A 16395-nucleotide genomic window follows, 5' to 3' on the forward strand; every position below is an offset into this window, starting at 1 on the left:
CGAGGTCTCAATGCTCTGTGTGCCCGACCTAGTAGAGGCGTTTTATCTAAATTTAAAACGTTTTGTAAAAGATCTGCAGCAAAGTCACAAAGGTTTTTATTTCCTTCTTTGCCCTCTTTAACACCAACAATTCTTAGATTCTGACATTTCTGACGTCCCTGTCACTTTATTCAATAAATCTGTTAAACGCTTGGTCTCGGAGAGAATTAATTTTGTAGTTTCAGCACTTGTGTCAGCTATTGACTCTAATTCAGTTATAACTGCAGTGTGCTGATTTACTGTATCGATAATGGGATCCAACCTAGAGTTAAAGTTAGATTCCATCAAATTAAGTTTAACGTTTACCTCTTCCATTTGTTGATTTAATTTTTCAGACATTTCTTCCTTCCAGGTAAACAATACTTCTCGAACTGAACCGAGGCTGAAATTTCTTCTTTGAAGTTTTTCAGTTCTTCCTTTTTACTTGAGATTTATCTTGAAATAAAAGTACGAAGGTCCTCCATTTCTGTTTTTTTAGTCTTTGTCTTCAGGACCAGTTTTGAAACTTCCTTTTGGGACGACGCTGAAATTGCATATTCAGCCACTTCTGTCCTTCAGGATTAAATACTGCTGGAGTACTGTATCGCCACTCTCTGTGTTAGAATTTCAATTCTTGCCCTTTAACGAGAAAACAAGCATCTGAGATGCATGGTAAACTACAATTGGTCTGAAGGAGGGTCTCGACCCGAAACGTCACCCATTCCTTCTCTCCAGAGATGCAGCCTGTCCCGCTGAGTTACTCCAGCATTTTGTGTCTATCTTCAATGCCTGCACATTTTGCTGGATCAGTTAGCAGAAGTAGAATCAGCAAATAATGACAAACAATATTCTCAAATTATTATTATTTATGGAATATTATACACAGCATTGACATAAAATATCACAGTTCATCTAGATGCTTCTCTCCTTTTCTCCTTCCATCCCTGTATCAGTTTTAGTTTAGTTTAGTTTTGAGATACAGCATGGAAACAGGCCCTTCGACCCATTGAGTCCACGCCGACCAGTGATCACCCATACACTAACACTATCCTACACACGTTAGGGACAATTTACAATTTTTTTTTACTGAAGCCAATTAATTAGGGGATCGAACCCGGTTCTCTGGCGCTGCAGGTGCTACAAGGTAACAAATCTACCGCTGCACTACCGTGCCGCATCTTTGTGTATAGAAGGATATTGCGTCCAAGTCCACAGCCCTCTGTAAGTGGCAATGCAGGTATATAGAATGGTAATGAAGCCTATTTGTAAGAAGGAACTGCAGATGCTGGTTTAAACCGAAGATAGACACAAAATGCTGGAGTAACTCAGCGGGACAGGCAGCATCTCTGGAGAGAAGGAATGGGTGACGTTACGGGTCAAGACGGTCCCGCTGAGTTACTCCAGCTTTTGGTGTCTATCTATGTTAATGAAGCCATTCGGTAAGGAAAGCCTTCACTGGTCGGTAGAGTTGCTGACTCACAGCGCCAGAGACCCAGGTTTGATCCTGACTACGCGTGCTGTCTGTATAGATTTTGTAAGTTCTCCCTGTGACCGCGTGGATTTTCTCCAGGATCTCCGGTTTCCTCCCACACTCCAAAGACGTGCAGGTTTGTAGGTTGCTTGTTCTACTGTAAATTATCCTTGGTGTGTCGGATAAAACTAGTGCATGGATCGCTGGTCAGCGTGGACTCATTAGGGCAAAGGGCCTGTTTCCATCCAATATTTCTAAACTAAACTAAAGTAAACATTCCTGGTTAGGATGTCGCCATCTTCCTGAAAATACTGAAAGGAGGGGTGAGAGCCGGCCAGGAGGTTTTATATTTGAGTTCAGATGTGGAATATGCCTTATGTAAGAAAGTTGTGAGTCTGTGGAATTCTCTGCCTCAGAGGGTGGTGGAGGCAGGTTCTCTGGATGCTTTCAAGACATTGTCTATTGTCTAACTGCAGATGCTGGTTTAAATCGAAGGCAGACCCAAAATGCTGGAGTAACATAGTAGGTGAGGCAGCATCTCAGGAGAGAAGGAATGGGCGATGTTTCGGGTCGAGACAGAATACGTCTCCCATTCCTTCTCTCCTGAGATGCTGCCTCACTCGTTGAGTTGCTCCAGCATTTTGGGTCCACCTTGAAATATACCTTCCTTGCAATAGTATCATGGGCCAGGAAGATAAACCAAAGAGAGGGAAAAGAGGTCACAAGGTGGCCACAACCATGAATCATTGGAAGCAGTGTAGGAAGGAACTGCAGATGCTGATTTACACTGAAGATAGACACAAAAAGCTGGAGTAACCCAGCGGGTCAGGCAGCATCTCAGGAGAAATGTAATAGGTGACGTTTTGGGTCGAGACACTTCTTGAGACTGAGTCACGGCAAAGGGGAACTAGAGGCATGAAAATGTGGAGCCCATGATGGCTGTGGAAGATGTGATAATGAAGGGAACAAACAGTGAAACTCGCAGGATGATTAGGTTGGAGGATGGATGGAGACAGAGGGAAAGCAAGGGTTACTTGAAGTTAGAGAAGTCAATATTCATATCGCAGGGGTGTAAGCTACCCAAGTGAAATGTGAGGTGCTGTTCCTCCAATTTGCATTGCAGCCCTTCTTGAATAGAGGCACAATTCGCATTGGGCCTCACTCTGACAATGGAGGAGGCCCTGGACAGAAACGACAGTGTGGGAATGGGAGGGGAGTTTAAATGTTTAGCAACCCGGAGATCACGTAGGCCTAGTTGGACTGAGCGAAGGAGTTCAATGAAACGACCGCCGAGCCTGCGCTTGTTCTCGCCGATATATCAGTGTCCACACCTGGAACAGCAGATCAGTTTAGATTTGTTTAGAGATACAGCACAGAAACAGGCCCTTCAGCCCACCGGGTCCACACTGACCAACGATCCCCGCACATTAACACCATCCGGCACACACTAGGAACAAATTACATATATACCAAACTAATTAACCTGCAAACCTGTACGTCTTTGGAGTGAGGGAGGAAATCGAAGATCTCGGAATAAACCCACGTGGTCTCGGGGATAATATACAAACTTTGTACAGACAGCACCCGTATTTACCGTGGAGAAAGATAGGAGGTCAGTGGAACTTGGGCCATTATTGGAAGTGTCTTGAGATCAGTCAGTTGTTACAGTCAAAGAGGTGCTGAAGGTAAATCGTGTATGAAAGTAGACAAATCTCCAAGGCCTGATCAGATATAAATACAGTCGAGGTACCAGAAAACTGGAGGGTGGCAAATATTGTGCCTCTATTCTAGAAGGGCTGCAGGGAAAATGCTGGGAACTTTAGGACAATGAGCTGAACATCTGTGGTTGGAAAGTTATTCAAGAGTATTCTGGGGGATAGGATAAACAGGCATTTAGATGGACCTGGTCTGATTAGGATAGTCAGCATGGTTTTGTACGTGGGAGGTCGTGTCCCACGAATCTAATCCCATTTTTGAAAATATGACCAAGGTCGATGAGGGCAGAGTTGTAGATGTAGTATATATGGACCAGCAAAGCATTCAACAAGGTTCTGCATGGTAGGCTGCTCTGGAAGTTTAGATCCATGGGATCCAAGGAGAGATAGCTGAATGGATAGCAAATTGGCTCCATGGAAGGAAGCAGGAGGTGATGGTGGAAGGTTGCTTCTCGGACTGGAGGCCTGTGACTAGTGGTGTGTCTCAGGGTTCAGTGCTGGGCCCGGTACTGTTCGTCATCTACATCAATGATTTGGATGAGAACATACGGAGCAAGATTAGCAAGTTTGCTGATGATACAAAAGTGGGTGGTTTTCCTTATAGTGAAGATGGTTGTGAAAATTTGCAGCAGGATCTGGATTGATTGGCCAGGTGGGCGGAGGAATGGTTGATGGAATTTAGTACAGGGAAATGTGAGGTGTTACATTTTGGAAAATCGCTGGTAGATAGGGTGGTCAAAAATGCCTTTGGCACATTGGCCTTTGTCAGTTAGAGTATTGAGTATGGAAGTTGGGGGGGGTCATGTTGCAGTTGTATAAGATATTGGTGAGGCTGCATTTAAGGGTGCCCGGACATGGCGCCGACAGACAAGAAGCTGAAGCAAAGAAGTCGAAGCCAAAGAACAGAATGGAAACGAGGCCAAAACGACAATAAACTGAAAGAGTCTGAAGACGAGACTCCTACTAACCGAAAGGATGGGACGCCTAAATGCAAACTAACTGAAAGGACAGGACGCCTAAATCCCAAGGATCCGAAAAGCTGCGTTGCCTAATAGCAAACTTACCGAATGGCTGCTCTGTCGAAACGCCACCTACCCGAAAGGCGGCGTCACCTACAGGCCAACGAACTGACTGCTGCTCAACAGAAACGTCCAATAATGGACAAGACGTTGACGGGGGCGTGACTTGTCAGCGATTGGTCCAGACCCCCACGTCCATCACATCACTGTGAAGGCATGAATATTGTCCCAAACCTCCGCCCCACCCGACCCGCAGCCCGCGGTGGGTGGCCGTTGGAGAGTGGGGGCGGTCCTGAGGGATGCACACCTACGGACGCTTTCAACTTGGTGCTTGGGTTCAGATTGTCAAGTCACCTATAGCTTGGACCCCATGCTCCTGTCTCCCCCTTCTCTCTCCCCTCTTCTCTCTCTCCCCCTCTCTCTCCCCCCTCTCTCTCTCCCTTCTCCCCTCTTCTCTCTCCCCCACTCTCTCTCCCTTCTCTCTCTCCCTTCTCTCTCCCCCCTTCACTCTCTCCGCTCTTCTCATCACTCTTCCCCTCCTCTCTCTCCCCCCCTCTCTCCCTTCTCTCTCCCCCCTTCTCTCTCTCCCTCTTCTCTCCCCCCCCCGCTCTCCCTTCTTTCTCTCCTCTTCTCACCCCCTTCTCTCTCTCCTCCATCTCCACCCGCAGGAGCGTCCAACAGTTACGGAGGGAAGGGGAAATCACCGAGTGGAAGTTGGGGTCCGTTGGTGGGCATCAAGGTCAGTGACTGTGGGACGTTCCCGCGGGTGGAGACGGAGGAGAGTGAGAAGGGGGAGAGAGGTTGACTATAGGTTGCCTTGGTCATTTTTTAGACTGGAGGAATTTGCATGAATAGCCAGGGGTAACATTAAAGCAAAGAGTTTTTAAATAGTGTTCAATAAATGAAAGCAAATTTCCGTCAGTAAGAATGTTGAATAAATTTTATCCAAACGTCTCTCCCAGATGCGATAAATGTTTGTTTCAAAACGCTAATATAACACATTCATTTGTAGGATGTACAAAGTTGAATAAATTTTGGAGTGATATATTTGATATATTTACAAAGCTCTTCAAGTCAAGAATAGAACCCAAAATGGAATGGATTATATTTGGAATAATAGGAGAAGATACCAATTTAAATAAAGACCAAAATGTTTTTTTTAATTATGGGTTAATAATTGGAAAGAAATTGATACTTAAATTTTGGAAAAATACAACCATACCAACTGTTAAAATGTGGATTAGGAATATGATGGACATAGCACGCCTTGAAGAAATGAGACTCCGACTAATAGATAAATATGACCAATTCTTAAGGAGTTGGTCTCCTTTCATCGACTTTTTGGAATCATGTGATGCAGCGGTACCATAAGGATTGCTGATTTCAGTTCATGACGTGGATAGATCTACATCTCCGAATATAGATTTGAAAAATTCTCTTTTAAGGGGCCTTCTCTTCTATTTCTACTTTCCAATTTTTCATAGACTATTTTAAAATGAGATTGTTGCAATGTATGTGGGTTTAGTTCCGTTATTGGCATAATTTCACTTTTATTCCAATTAATTCTATATCCCGAGAATGAGCCAAATTGCGTTATCAGATTTAGTAAATTTGGAATACTAGTTTCTGGGTCTGTAATGTATAGTAATACATCATCTGTGTATAAAGAAATGTTATTAACTGTATCTTTAGTATTATACCCATAAATTTCTGGGTGGGCTCTAACACTTTCTGCAAGTGGTTCGATAGCTAGGGCAAATAATAATGGAGATAATGGGCATCCTTGTCTACAACCTCTAGACAGATTGAATTTGGGTGATAACATTTGATTTGTCAATATTCTAGCTGTTGGGTTTGTATATAGGAGTTTAACCCACATACCAAACTTCTCACCCAGTTGAAAATTTTCCATCACTGAAAATAGATAGGGCCAATCCACCTGATCAAATGCTTTTTCAGCATCTAACGAGATGACTGCTAAATCTACATTAGCTATTCTATTTGAATATATAATATTAAATAATGGTCTCAGATTATAAAATGAATAACATTCTGGGATAAAACCTGTTTGATCAGGATGTATTAATTTGTGAATCACTAAACTTAATCTATGGGCTAAATTTTTAGTTAATATCTTCTGATCAGTGTTTAAAAGAGCTATTGCTCTATATGAAATGATATAAAATTCATTGCTCTATATGAACCAGGATCCTCAAGACCCTTATCCGTTTTTGGTATAAGTGTCATTGTTGATTCGTTTAGAGTTTCTGGCAGTTTCTGTTGAGTGATAGCATAATTATATAATGTCTGTAGACGTGGAGAGATCAGATCATTAATTTTTTTATAAAATTCAGAGTTTAAACCATCAGGGCCTGCGGCCTTTCTGTTTTTCAAAGATCTAATGGACTTCAATATCTTTTACTGATATTTCAGCACCTAATAATTCTCTCTCTTTCAGATCTAAGACTGTAGGATTACATTTCTGTAAGAATGTTTACATTCTCTCAGGACAATCTGTCATTTTGGCTGAATAAAGTGTTTAATAATATTGTAAAAATCTGTCATTGATACCCTTGGGCAATGTTAGTGTTTCTCCCATATCTGATCTAATTTTATGAATTGTTTTTTCCTCATCCAATGTACGAAGTTGACGGGCTAATAGTTTTTGTGGTTTATCACCAAATTCAATTTGTAGTTGTTTAGTGTGTTGATAAAGTTTTTTGATTTGATCTGAGTATATTTGATTTAACTTACATTTAAGTGCAGCGTTTTTATTATGTTTTATCATAGACGGCCGCATTCTCTATATCTAATTGCCTTCTTTCCTTGTCTAATACATGTTGTTTAGCTCGATTCTTTTTATTATGGAAGGCTTGAGAGGAGATTAATGCTCCTCGTACAAATGCTTTGAATGTTTCCCAAAGAAGGGAGACTGATGTTTCAGGGCGGTCATTCGTCTCGAAAAACATATTAATCTGTGTTATAAGATATTCGCAGCATGCTTTATCATTTAAAATTTGAGGGTTAAGTCTCCATTGTGTCTGCTTCTCGGTCATTCAATTTAGTTTAAACCATGAATGTTTAAGGTGCATGATCCGAGATTATAATATTATGATATTTCGAATTATAAGTATATGGGATAAGTGTGGCTATCACTAACTACACTGGTTGTAGATGTAGTTTTCTTCCTTTCTTTGCACTCTTCTAACCAAATAGTCGATTCTTGAATAGGTTTTATGTACCGGTGAGTAAAATGAATATTCTCGTCCAGATGAATTTTCTATTCTCCAGATATCTTTGATGTTGGTGGTATTAATATATGAATTTAATAATTCACTTGCCTTGGATTTTATTTTCCTTTGTCTTGATGATCTATCTAGGTAAGAATCTAATGTACAATTTAAGTCTCCACCAATTATCAAATTATATTGTGTAAGTTCCGGAATAGTGTTAAGTGTTTCCTTGAAGAACAATGGGCTGTCACAATTTGGTCTATGATTAGTACTAAATAATAAAGGTTGTAAATCAATAGCAAGACAACTTGCTCAGCTATCGGTGTCAACTATCATTAGTCCTTGAGTATAACAATTTAAAGTTCCATTTGTTCTCTGCAAGGTGATGACACAGTGGAGATAATGTTCAATCATCCGTCTCAATATCCTGGGCGAACTCCAATGCTTTCTTGTAATCGGTGAAGAAATGTTCCTTCTGCTTGTAGGTGACTCTCAGTTTTGCAGGGTACATCAGTCCATATCTCAAATTTGGTATCTTCTTAAGGATTCCACTTGTCTCATTAAAAAGCGCTCTTCTCTTGACAACCTCTACAGGACAGTCTCTGAAAATACTGATTCTGTCGCCTTCAAAGGAAAGATTTCTGTTGCCAGCAATTTTTGTCAAGATGTCTTCCAAAACGTGGTAATAATGCACCTTCCGTGTCAGTTGTCTTGGGAGGGGCGCTAGCACTCGTACGAGGTCTCAATGCTCTGTGTGCCCGACCTAGTAGAGGCGTTTTATCTAAATTTAAAACGTTTTGTAAAAGATCTGCAGCAAAGTCACAAAGGTTTTTATTTCCTTCTTTGCCCTCTTTAACACCAACAATTCTTAGATTCTGACATTTCTGACGTCCCTGTCACTTTATTCAATAAATCTGTTAAACGCTTGGTCTCGGAGAGAATTAATTTTGTAGTTTCAGCACTTGTGTCAGCTATTGACTCTAATTCAGTTATAACTGCAGTGTGCTGATTTACTGTATCGATAATGGGATCCAACCTAGAGTTAAAGTTAGATTCCATCAAATTAAGTTTAACGTTTACCTCTTCCATTTGTTGATTTAATTTTTCAGACATTTCTTCCTTCCAGGTAAACAATACTTCTCGAACTGAACCGAGGCTGAAATTTCTTCTTTGAAGTTTTTCAGTTCTTCCTTTTTACTTGAGATTTATCTTGAAATAAAAGTACGAAGGTCCTCCATTTCTGTTTTTTTAGTCTTTGTCTTCAGGACCAGTTTTGAAACTTCCTTTTGGGACGACGCTGAAATTGCATATTCAGCCACTTCTGTCCTTCAGGATTAAATACTGCTGGAGTACTGTATCGCCACTCTCTGTGTTAGAATTTCAATTCTTGCCCTTTAACGAGAAAACAAGCATCTGAGATGCATGGTAAACTACAATTGGTCTGAAGGAGGGTCTCGACCCGAAACGTCACCCATTCCTTCTCTCCAGAGATGCAGCCTGTCCCGCTGAGTTACTCCAGCATTTTGTGTCTATCTTCAATGCCTGCACATTTTGCTGGATCAGTTAGCAGAAGTAGAATCAGCAAATAATGACAAACAATATTCTCAAATTATTATTATTTATGGAATATTATACACAGCATTGACATAAAATATCACAGTTCATCTAGATGCTTCTCTCCTTTTCTCCTTCCATCCCTGTATCAGTTTTAGTTTAGTTTAGTTTTGAGATACAGCATGGAAACAGGCCCTTCGACCCATTGAGTCCACGCCGACCAGTGATCACCCATACACTAACACTATCCTACACACGTTAGGGACAATTTACAATTTTTTTTTACTGAAGCCAATTAATTAGGGGATCGAACCCGGTTCTCTGGCGCTGCAGGTGCTACAAGGTAACAAATCTACCGCTGCACTACCGTGCCGCATCTTTGTGTATAGAAGGATATTGAGTCCAAGTCCACAGCCCTCTGTAAGTGGCAATGCAGGTATATAGAATGGTAATGAAGCCTATTTGTAAGAAGGAACTGCAGATGCTGGTTTAAACCGAAGATAGACACAAAATGCTGGAGTAACTCAGCGGGACAGGCAGCATCTCTGGAGAGAAGGAATGGGTGACGTTACGGGTCAAGACGGTCCCGCTGAGTTACTCCAGCTTTTGGTGTCTATCTATGTTAATGAAGCCATTCGGTAAGGAAAGCCTTCACTGGTCGGTAGAGTTGCTGACTCACAGCGCCAGAGACCCAGGTTTGATCCTGACTACGCGTGCTGTCTGTATAGATTTTGTAAGTTCTCCCTGTGACCGCGTGGATTTTCTCCAGGATCTCCGGTTTCCTCCCACACTCCAAAGACGTGCAGGTTTGTAGGTTGCTTGTCTACTGTAAATTATCCTTGGTGTGTCGGATAAAACTAGTGCATGGATCGCTGGTCAGCGTGGACTCATTAGGGCAAAGGGCCTGTTTCCATCCAATATTTCTAAACTAAACTAAAGTAAACATTCCTGGTTAGGATGTCGCCATCTTCCTGAAAATACTGAAAGGAGGGGTGAGAGCCGGCCAGGAGGTTTTATATTTGAGTTCAGATGTGGAATATGCCTTATGTAAGAAAGTTGTGAGTCTGTGGAATTCTCTGCCTCAGAGGGTGGTGGAGGCAGGTTCTCTGGATGCTTTCAAGACATTGTCTATTGTCTAACTGCAGATGCTGGTTTAAATCGAAGGCAGACCCAAAATGCTGGAGTAACATAGTAGGTGAGGCAGCATCTCAGGAGAGAAGGAATGGGCGATGTTTCGGGTCGAGACAGGATACGTCTCCCATTCCTTCTCTCCTGAGATGCTGCCTCACTCGTTGAGTTGCTCCAGCATTTTGGCTCCACCTTGAAATATACCTTCCTTGCAATAGTATCATGGGCCAGGAAGATAAAACAAAGAGAGGGAAAAGAGGTCACAAGGTGGCCACAACCATGAATCATTGGAAGCAGTGTAGGAAGGAACTGCAGATGCTGATTTACACTGAAGATAGACACAAAAAGCTGGAGTAACCCAGCGGGTCAGGCAGCATCTCTGGAGAAATGTAATAGGTGACGATTTGGTTCGAGACACTTCTTGAGACTGAGTCACGGCAAAGGGGAACTAGAGGCATGAAAATGTGGAGCCCATGATGGCTGTGGAAGATGTGATAATTAAGGGAACAAACAGTGAAACTAGCAGGATGATTAGGTTGGAGGATGGATGGAGACAGAGGGAAAGCAAGGGTTACTTGAAGTTAGAGAAGTCAATATTCATATCGCAGGGGTGTAAGCTACCCAAGTGAAATGTGAGGTGCTGTTCTTCCAATTTGCATTGCAGCCCTTCTTCAATAGAGGCACAATTCGCATTGGGCCTCACTCTGATATTGGAGGAGGCCCTGGACAGAAACGACAGTGTGGGAATGGGAGGGGAGTTTAAATGTTTAGCAACCCGGAGACCACGTATGCCTAGTTGGACTGAGCGAAGGAGTTCAGTGAAACGACCGCCGAGCCTGCGCTTGTTCTCGCCGATATATCGGTGTCCACACCTGGAACAGCAGATCAGTTTAGATTTATTTAGAGATACAGCACAAAAACAGGCCCTTCGGCCCACCGGGTCCACACCGACCAACGATCCCCGCACATTAACACCATCCGGCACACACTAGGAACAAATTACATATATACTTAACTAATTAACCTGCAAACCTGTACGTTTTTGGAGTGAGGGAGGAAATCGAAAATCTCGGAATAAACCCACGTGGTCACGGGGATAATATACAAACTCTGTACAGACAGCACCCGTATTTACCGTGGAGAAAGATAGGAGGTCAGTGGAACTTGGGCCATTATTGGAAGTGTCTTGAGATCAGTCAGTTGTTACAGTCAAAGAGGTGCTGAAGGTAAATCGTGTATGAAAGTAGACAAATCTCCAAGGCCTGATCAGATATAAATACAGTCGAGGTACCAGAAAACTGGAGGGTGGCAAATATTGTGCCTCTATTCTAGAAGGGCTGCAGGGAAAATGCTGGGAACTTTAGTACAATGAGCTGAACATCTGTGGTTGGAAAGTTATTCAAGAGTATTCTGGGGGATAGGATAAACAGGCATTTAGATGGACCAGGTCTGATTAGGATAGTCAGCATGGTTTTGTACGTGGGAGGTCGTGTCCCACGAATCTAATCGCATTTTTGAAAATATGACCAAGGTCGATGAGGGCAGAGTTGTAGATGTTGTATATATAGACTTCAGCAAAGCATTCAACAAGGTTCTGCATGGTAGGCTGCTCTGGAAGTTTAGATCCATGGGATCCAAGGAGAGATAGCTGAATGGATAGCAAATTGGCTCCATGGAAGGAAGCAGAGGGTGATGGTGGAAGGTTGCTTCTCGGACTGGAGGCCTGTGACTAGTGGTGTGTCTCAGGGTTCGGTGCTGGGCCCGTTACTGTTCGTCATCTACATCAATGATTTGGATGAGAACATACAGAGCAAGATTAGCAAGTTTGCTGATGATACAAAAGTGGGTGGTTTTCCTTATAGTGAAGATGGTTGTGAAAATTTGCAGCAGGATCTGGATTGATTGGCCAGGTGGGCGGAGGAATGGTTGATGGAATTTAGTACAGGGAAATGTGAGGTGTTACATTTTGGAAAATCGCTGGTAGATAGGGTGGTCAAAAATGCCTTTGGCACATTGGCCTTTGTCAGTTAGAGTATTGAGTATGGAAGTTGGGGGGGGTCATGTTGCAGTTGTATAAGATATTGGTGAGGCTGCATTTAAGGGTGCCCGGACATGGCGCCGACAGACAAGAAGCTGAAGCAAAGAAGTCGAAGCCAAAGAACAGAATGGAAACGAGGCCAAAACGACAATAAACTGAAAGAGTCTGAAGACGAGACTCCTACTAACCGAAAGGATGGGACGCCTAAATGCAAACTAACTGAAAGGACAGGACGCCTAAATCCCAAGGATCCGAAAAGCTGCGTTGCCTAATAGCAAACTTACCGAATGGCTGCTCTGTCGAAACGCCACCTACCCGAAAGGCGGCGTCACCTACAGGCCAACGAACTGACTGCTGCTCAACAGAAACGTCCAATAATGGACAAGACGTTGACGGGGGCGTGACTTGTCAGCGATTGGTCCAGACCCCCACGTCCATCACATCACTGTGAAGGCATGAATATTGTCCCAAACCTCCGCCCCACCCGACCCGCAGCCCGCGGTGGGTGGCCGTTGGAGAGTGGGGGCGGTCCTGAGGGATGCACACCTACGGACGCTTTCAACTTGGTGCTTGGGTTCAGATTGTCAGTCACCTATAGCTTGGACCCCATGCTCCTGTCTCCCCCCCCTTCTCTCTCCCCTCTTCTCTCTCTCCTCCCCCTCTCGCTCCCCCCCTCTCTCTCTCCCTTCTCCCCATCTTCTCTCTCCCCCACTCTCTCTCCCTTCTCTCTCTCCCTTCTCTCTCCCCCCTTCACTCTCTCCGCTCTTCTCATCACTCTTCCCCTCCTCCTCTCCCCCCTCTCTCCCTTCTCTCTCCCCCTTCTCTCTCTCCCTCTTCTCTCCCCCCCCGATCTCCTTCTTTCTCTCCTCTTCTCACCCCCTTCTCTCTCTCCTCCATCTCCACCCGCAGGAGCGTCCAACAGTTACGGAGGGAAGGGGAAAATCACCGAGTGGAAGTTGGGGTCCGATGGTGGTGCATCATGGTCAGTGACTGTGGGACGTTCCCGCAAGTGGAGACGGAGGAGAGTGAGAAGGGGGAGAGAGGTTGACTATAGGTTGTCTTGGTCATTTTTGAGACTGGAGGAATTTGCATGAATAGCCAGGGGTAACATTAAAGCAAAGAGTTTTTAAATAGTGTTCAATAAATGAAAGCTAATTTCCGTCAGTAAGAATGTTGAATAAATTTTATCCAAATGTCTCTCCCAGATGCGATAAATGTTTGTTTCAAAACGCTAATATAACACATTCATTTGTAGGATGTACAAAGTTGAATACATTTTGGAGTGATATATTTGATATATTTACAAACTCTTCAAGTCAAGAATAGAAACCAAAATGGAATTGATTATATTTGGAATAATAGGAGAAGATACCAATTTAAATAAAGACCAAAATGTTTTTTTTAATTATGGGTTAATAATTGGAAAGAAATTGATACTTAAATTTTGGAAAAATACAACCATACCAACTGTTAAAATGTGGATTAGGAATATGATGGACATAGCACGCCTTGAAGAAATGAGACTCCGACTAATAGATAAATATGACCAATTCTTAAGGAGTTGGTCTCCTTTCATCGACTTTTTGGAATCATGTGATGCAGCGGTACCATAAGGATTGCTGATTTCAGTTCATGACGTGGATAGATCTACATCTCCGAATATAGATTTGAAAAATTCTCTTTTAAGGGGCCTTCTCTTCTATTTCTACTTTCCAATTTTTCTTTTTTATTTTCTTTTTTTATTTTTTATTTTTTATATAAACACTTCACGTTTTTCTACTCTCTACCATCAATTTCCACTTTTTCCCCTTTCTATTGTTTTCTTTTTCTTGTCTTGCTTACTTCCTTCTCATAACATAAAACTAGAGGTTGTACATAGAATGGATTACGGTATGACATAGTTGGCACCTAAAATTAGGTGCCACTGTATTGTTTTGTACTGTATTAACTTCTAATAAAATAAACAAATTAAAAAAAAAATAAAAAAAAAAAATAAAAAAAAAAGAATGTTGGTATAAAGCACAATAGGATTCTGGAATGGGTTTTGTTTACTGTATACTCTGCACTGTGGGTGGCCTGACTGCATTAATGTAGAATATTTCCTTTGTCTGAATAGCGCACAAACAAAAGCTTTTCATTGTATAAAGTGATAGAGTCGAAGAGTGATACGGCATTGAAACAGGCCCTTCATCCCAACTTGCCCACACCGCCCAACATGTCCCAGCTACACTAGTCCTACCTGCCCGCGTTTGGCACATATCCCTCCAAACCTGTCCTATCTATGTACCCGTCTAACTGTTTCTTAAATGTTGGGATAGTCCCTGGCTCAACTACCTCCTCTGGCAGCTTGTTCCATACACCCACCACACTTTGTGTGAAAAGGTTACCCCTCAGTTCCTATTAAATCTCACCTAAACCTTCAGACTGGTCCCGACCCAAAACGTCACCCATCCCTTCTCTGCAGAGATGCTGCCTGGCCTGCTGAGTTACTCCAGCTTTTTGTGTCTATCCCAGGACAGAAAGGTCAGTGTGGGAAGGGGAGTCAAAGTGTTTATGAAATCTCTTTAGTTCCTTGTGATGAGAGCCAGCATTGTGAGGATCTACATGGAGAGCTACCATTTAGAGGTTTTGGTCAGAGAGTTTGTGTGTGAGCTGATGGATGTTGAGAGGTAATACAGTATGTATGGGGGAAATATATAGTTGATGCCATGATCCATAACAGCATTATAGAGGGATCATGTGTAGAAGGATCATGAAGTCCATGTCCACAGCTCTCTGAAAGGGGTAACACAAGTCGACAGAGTGCTAAAGAAGCCACACGGTGTAGGAACAAATGGGAAGGCCATGCGGAGTTGGTGTTCAAAGTAACCAGCGATTTATTAGAAATTGTGAGCACTAGGAGTCCAGTCAAAGCTGATCTCTTGAGCACAGCGGTACAGCTTTTACATTCTCAGCTGGCAAGAATACACAGAAACTTGATCAACAGTAAAACTAGGCCTTAATTACAGAATGGAGCCTTCAGAGAAACAGAAAAACTTAAATAGGTAACAAACTAGGTCTTGGTTACAGAATGATAATAAGATAACATTAGATAATAATCTGCCTTCTTGTTCTTGCCACCAAAGTGGATAACCTCACATTTATCCACATAATTATAAATAACTGGGGTCCCAGCACTGAGCTTTACGGCACCCCACTAGTCACTGCCTGCCATTCTGAAAAGGACCCGTTAATTCCTACTCTTTGCTTCCTGTCTGCCAACCTTGTCAATATCCTAGCCTCAATAACATGTGCTCAAATTTTGCCCAGTAATCTCTTGTGTGGGACCATGTCAATGGCGTTTTGAAAGTCCAGATACACCACATCCACTGGCTCTCCCTCATCCATTCTACTTGTTACATCCCCAAAACATTCCAGAAGATTAGTCAAGCATAATTTCCCCTTCATAAATCCATGCTGACTTTGACGATCCTATCACTGCTTTCCCAAGGCACTGCTATAACATCTTTAATAATCGACTCAAGCAACTTCCCCACTACCGATGTCAGGCTGACTGGTCTATAATTCCCTGTTTTCTCTCTCCTTCCTTTCTGAAAAAATGGAGTTACATTACCTATCCAGTCCACAGAAACTGATCTAGTCTATAGAACATTGACAAAAGTTCACCAATGCATCCACGATTTCTAGGGTCACCTCCTTGAGTTCTCTGGGATGCAGACCATCAGGCCCTGGGGATTTATCTGCCTTCCATCACAATGGTTTACCTAACACCATTTCCACCAGTGGACGACACCGTCGGGAGCTCGCAGGTCACAGGTTGGCGACCTGTTTTTACGGAGCTCCCGTGGCAACAGCTGCGTCCGCTGGACTGGAGGGCGGCAGCTTCGGCAGCTTCGAGTTTGAACGGCCCGTTCGCGGAGCTCGGTTGAGCCGCGGGACTGACTTACCATCGCCTGGTGGGGTAACAACATCGGAGGCCTGGATCTGGATCGCCTCAGCGCAGAGGGAGAATAAGGAGGGAAGAGACGGTGACTTGCAGACTTTTGCCTCCATCATAATGAGGAGGTGCCTGGTGAACTCACTGTGGTGGATGTTCATTTGTGTTTATTGTGTGTTTTGTTGTTTATTATTATATGTATGGCTGCAGGCAACGAAATTTCGTTCAGACCGAAAGGTCTGAATGACAAATAAAGGAATCTAATCTAATCTAATCTGACTA

The 16395-nt window shown here is 42.9% G+C and overlaps 1 protein-coding gene across 1 annotated transcript in view; it reads right to left on the bottom strand.

Annotated features, from left to right (window-relative positions):
- LOC116974997 (integumentary mucin C.1-like) overlaps positions 1-16395 on the bottom strand; it is a 119679-nt gene that overhangs the window by 84308 nt on the left and 18976 nt on the right. The gene's annotated exons all lie outside the window — the stretch shown is intronic.

This window comes from Amblyraja radiata, chromosome 7 (genome assembly GCF_010909765.2).
Source record: "Amblyraja radiata isolate CabotCenter1 chromosome 7, sAmbRad1.1.pri, whole genome shotgun sequence".
In the NCBI taxonomy this organism is placed as follows: domain Eukaryota; kingdom Metazoa; phylum Chordata; class Chondrichthyes; order Rajiformes; family Rajidae; genus Amblyraja; species Amblyraja radiata.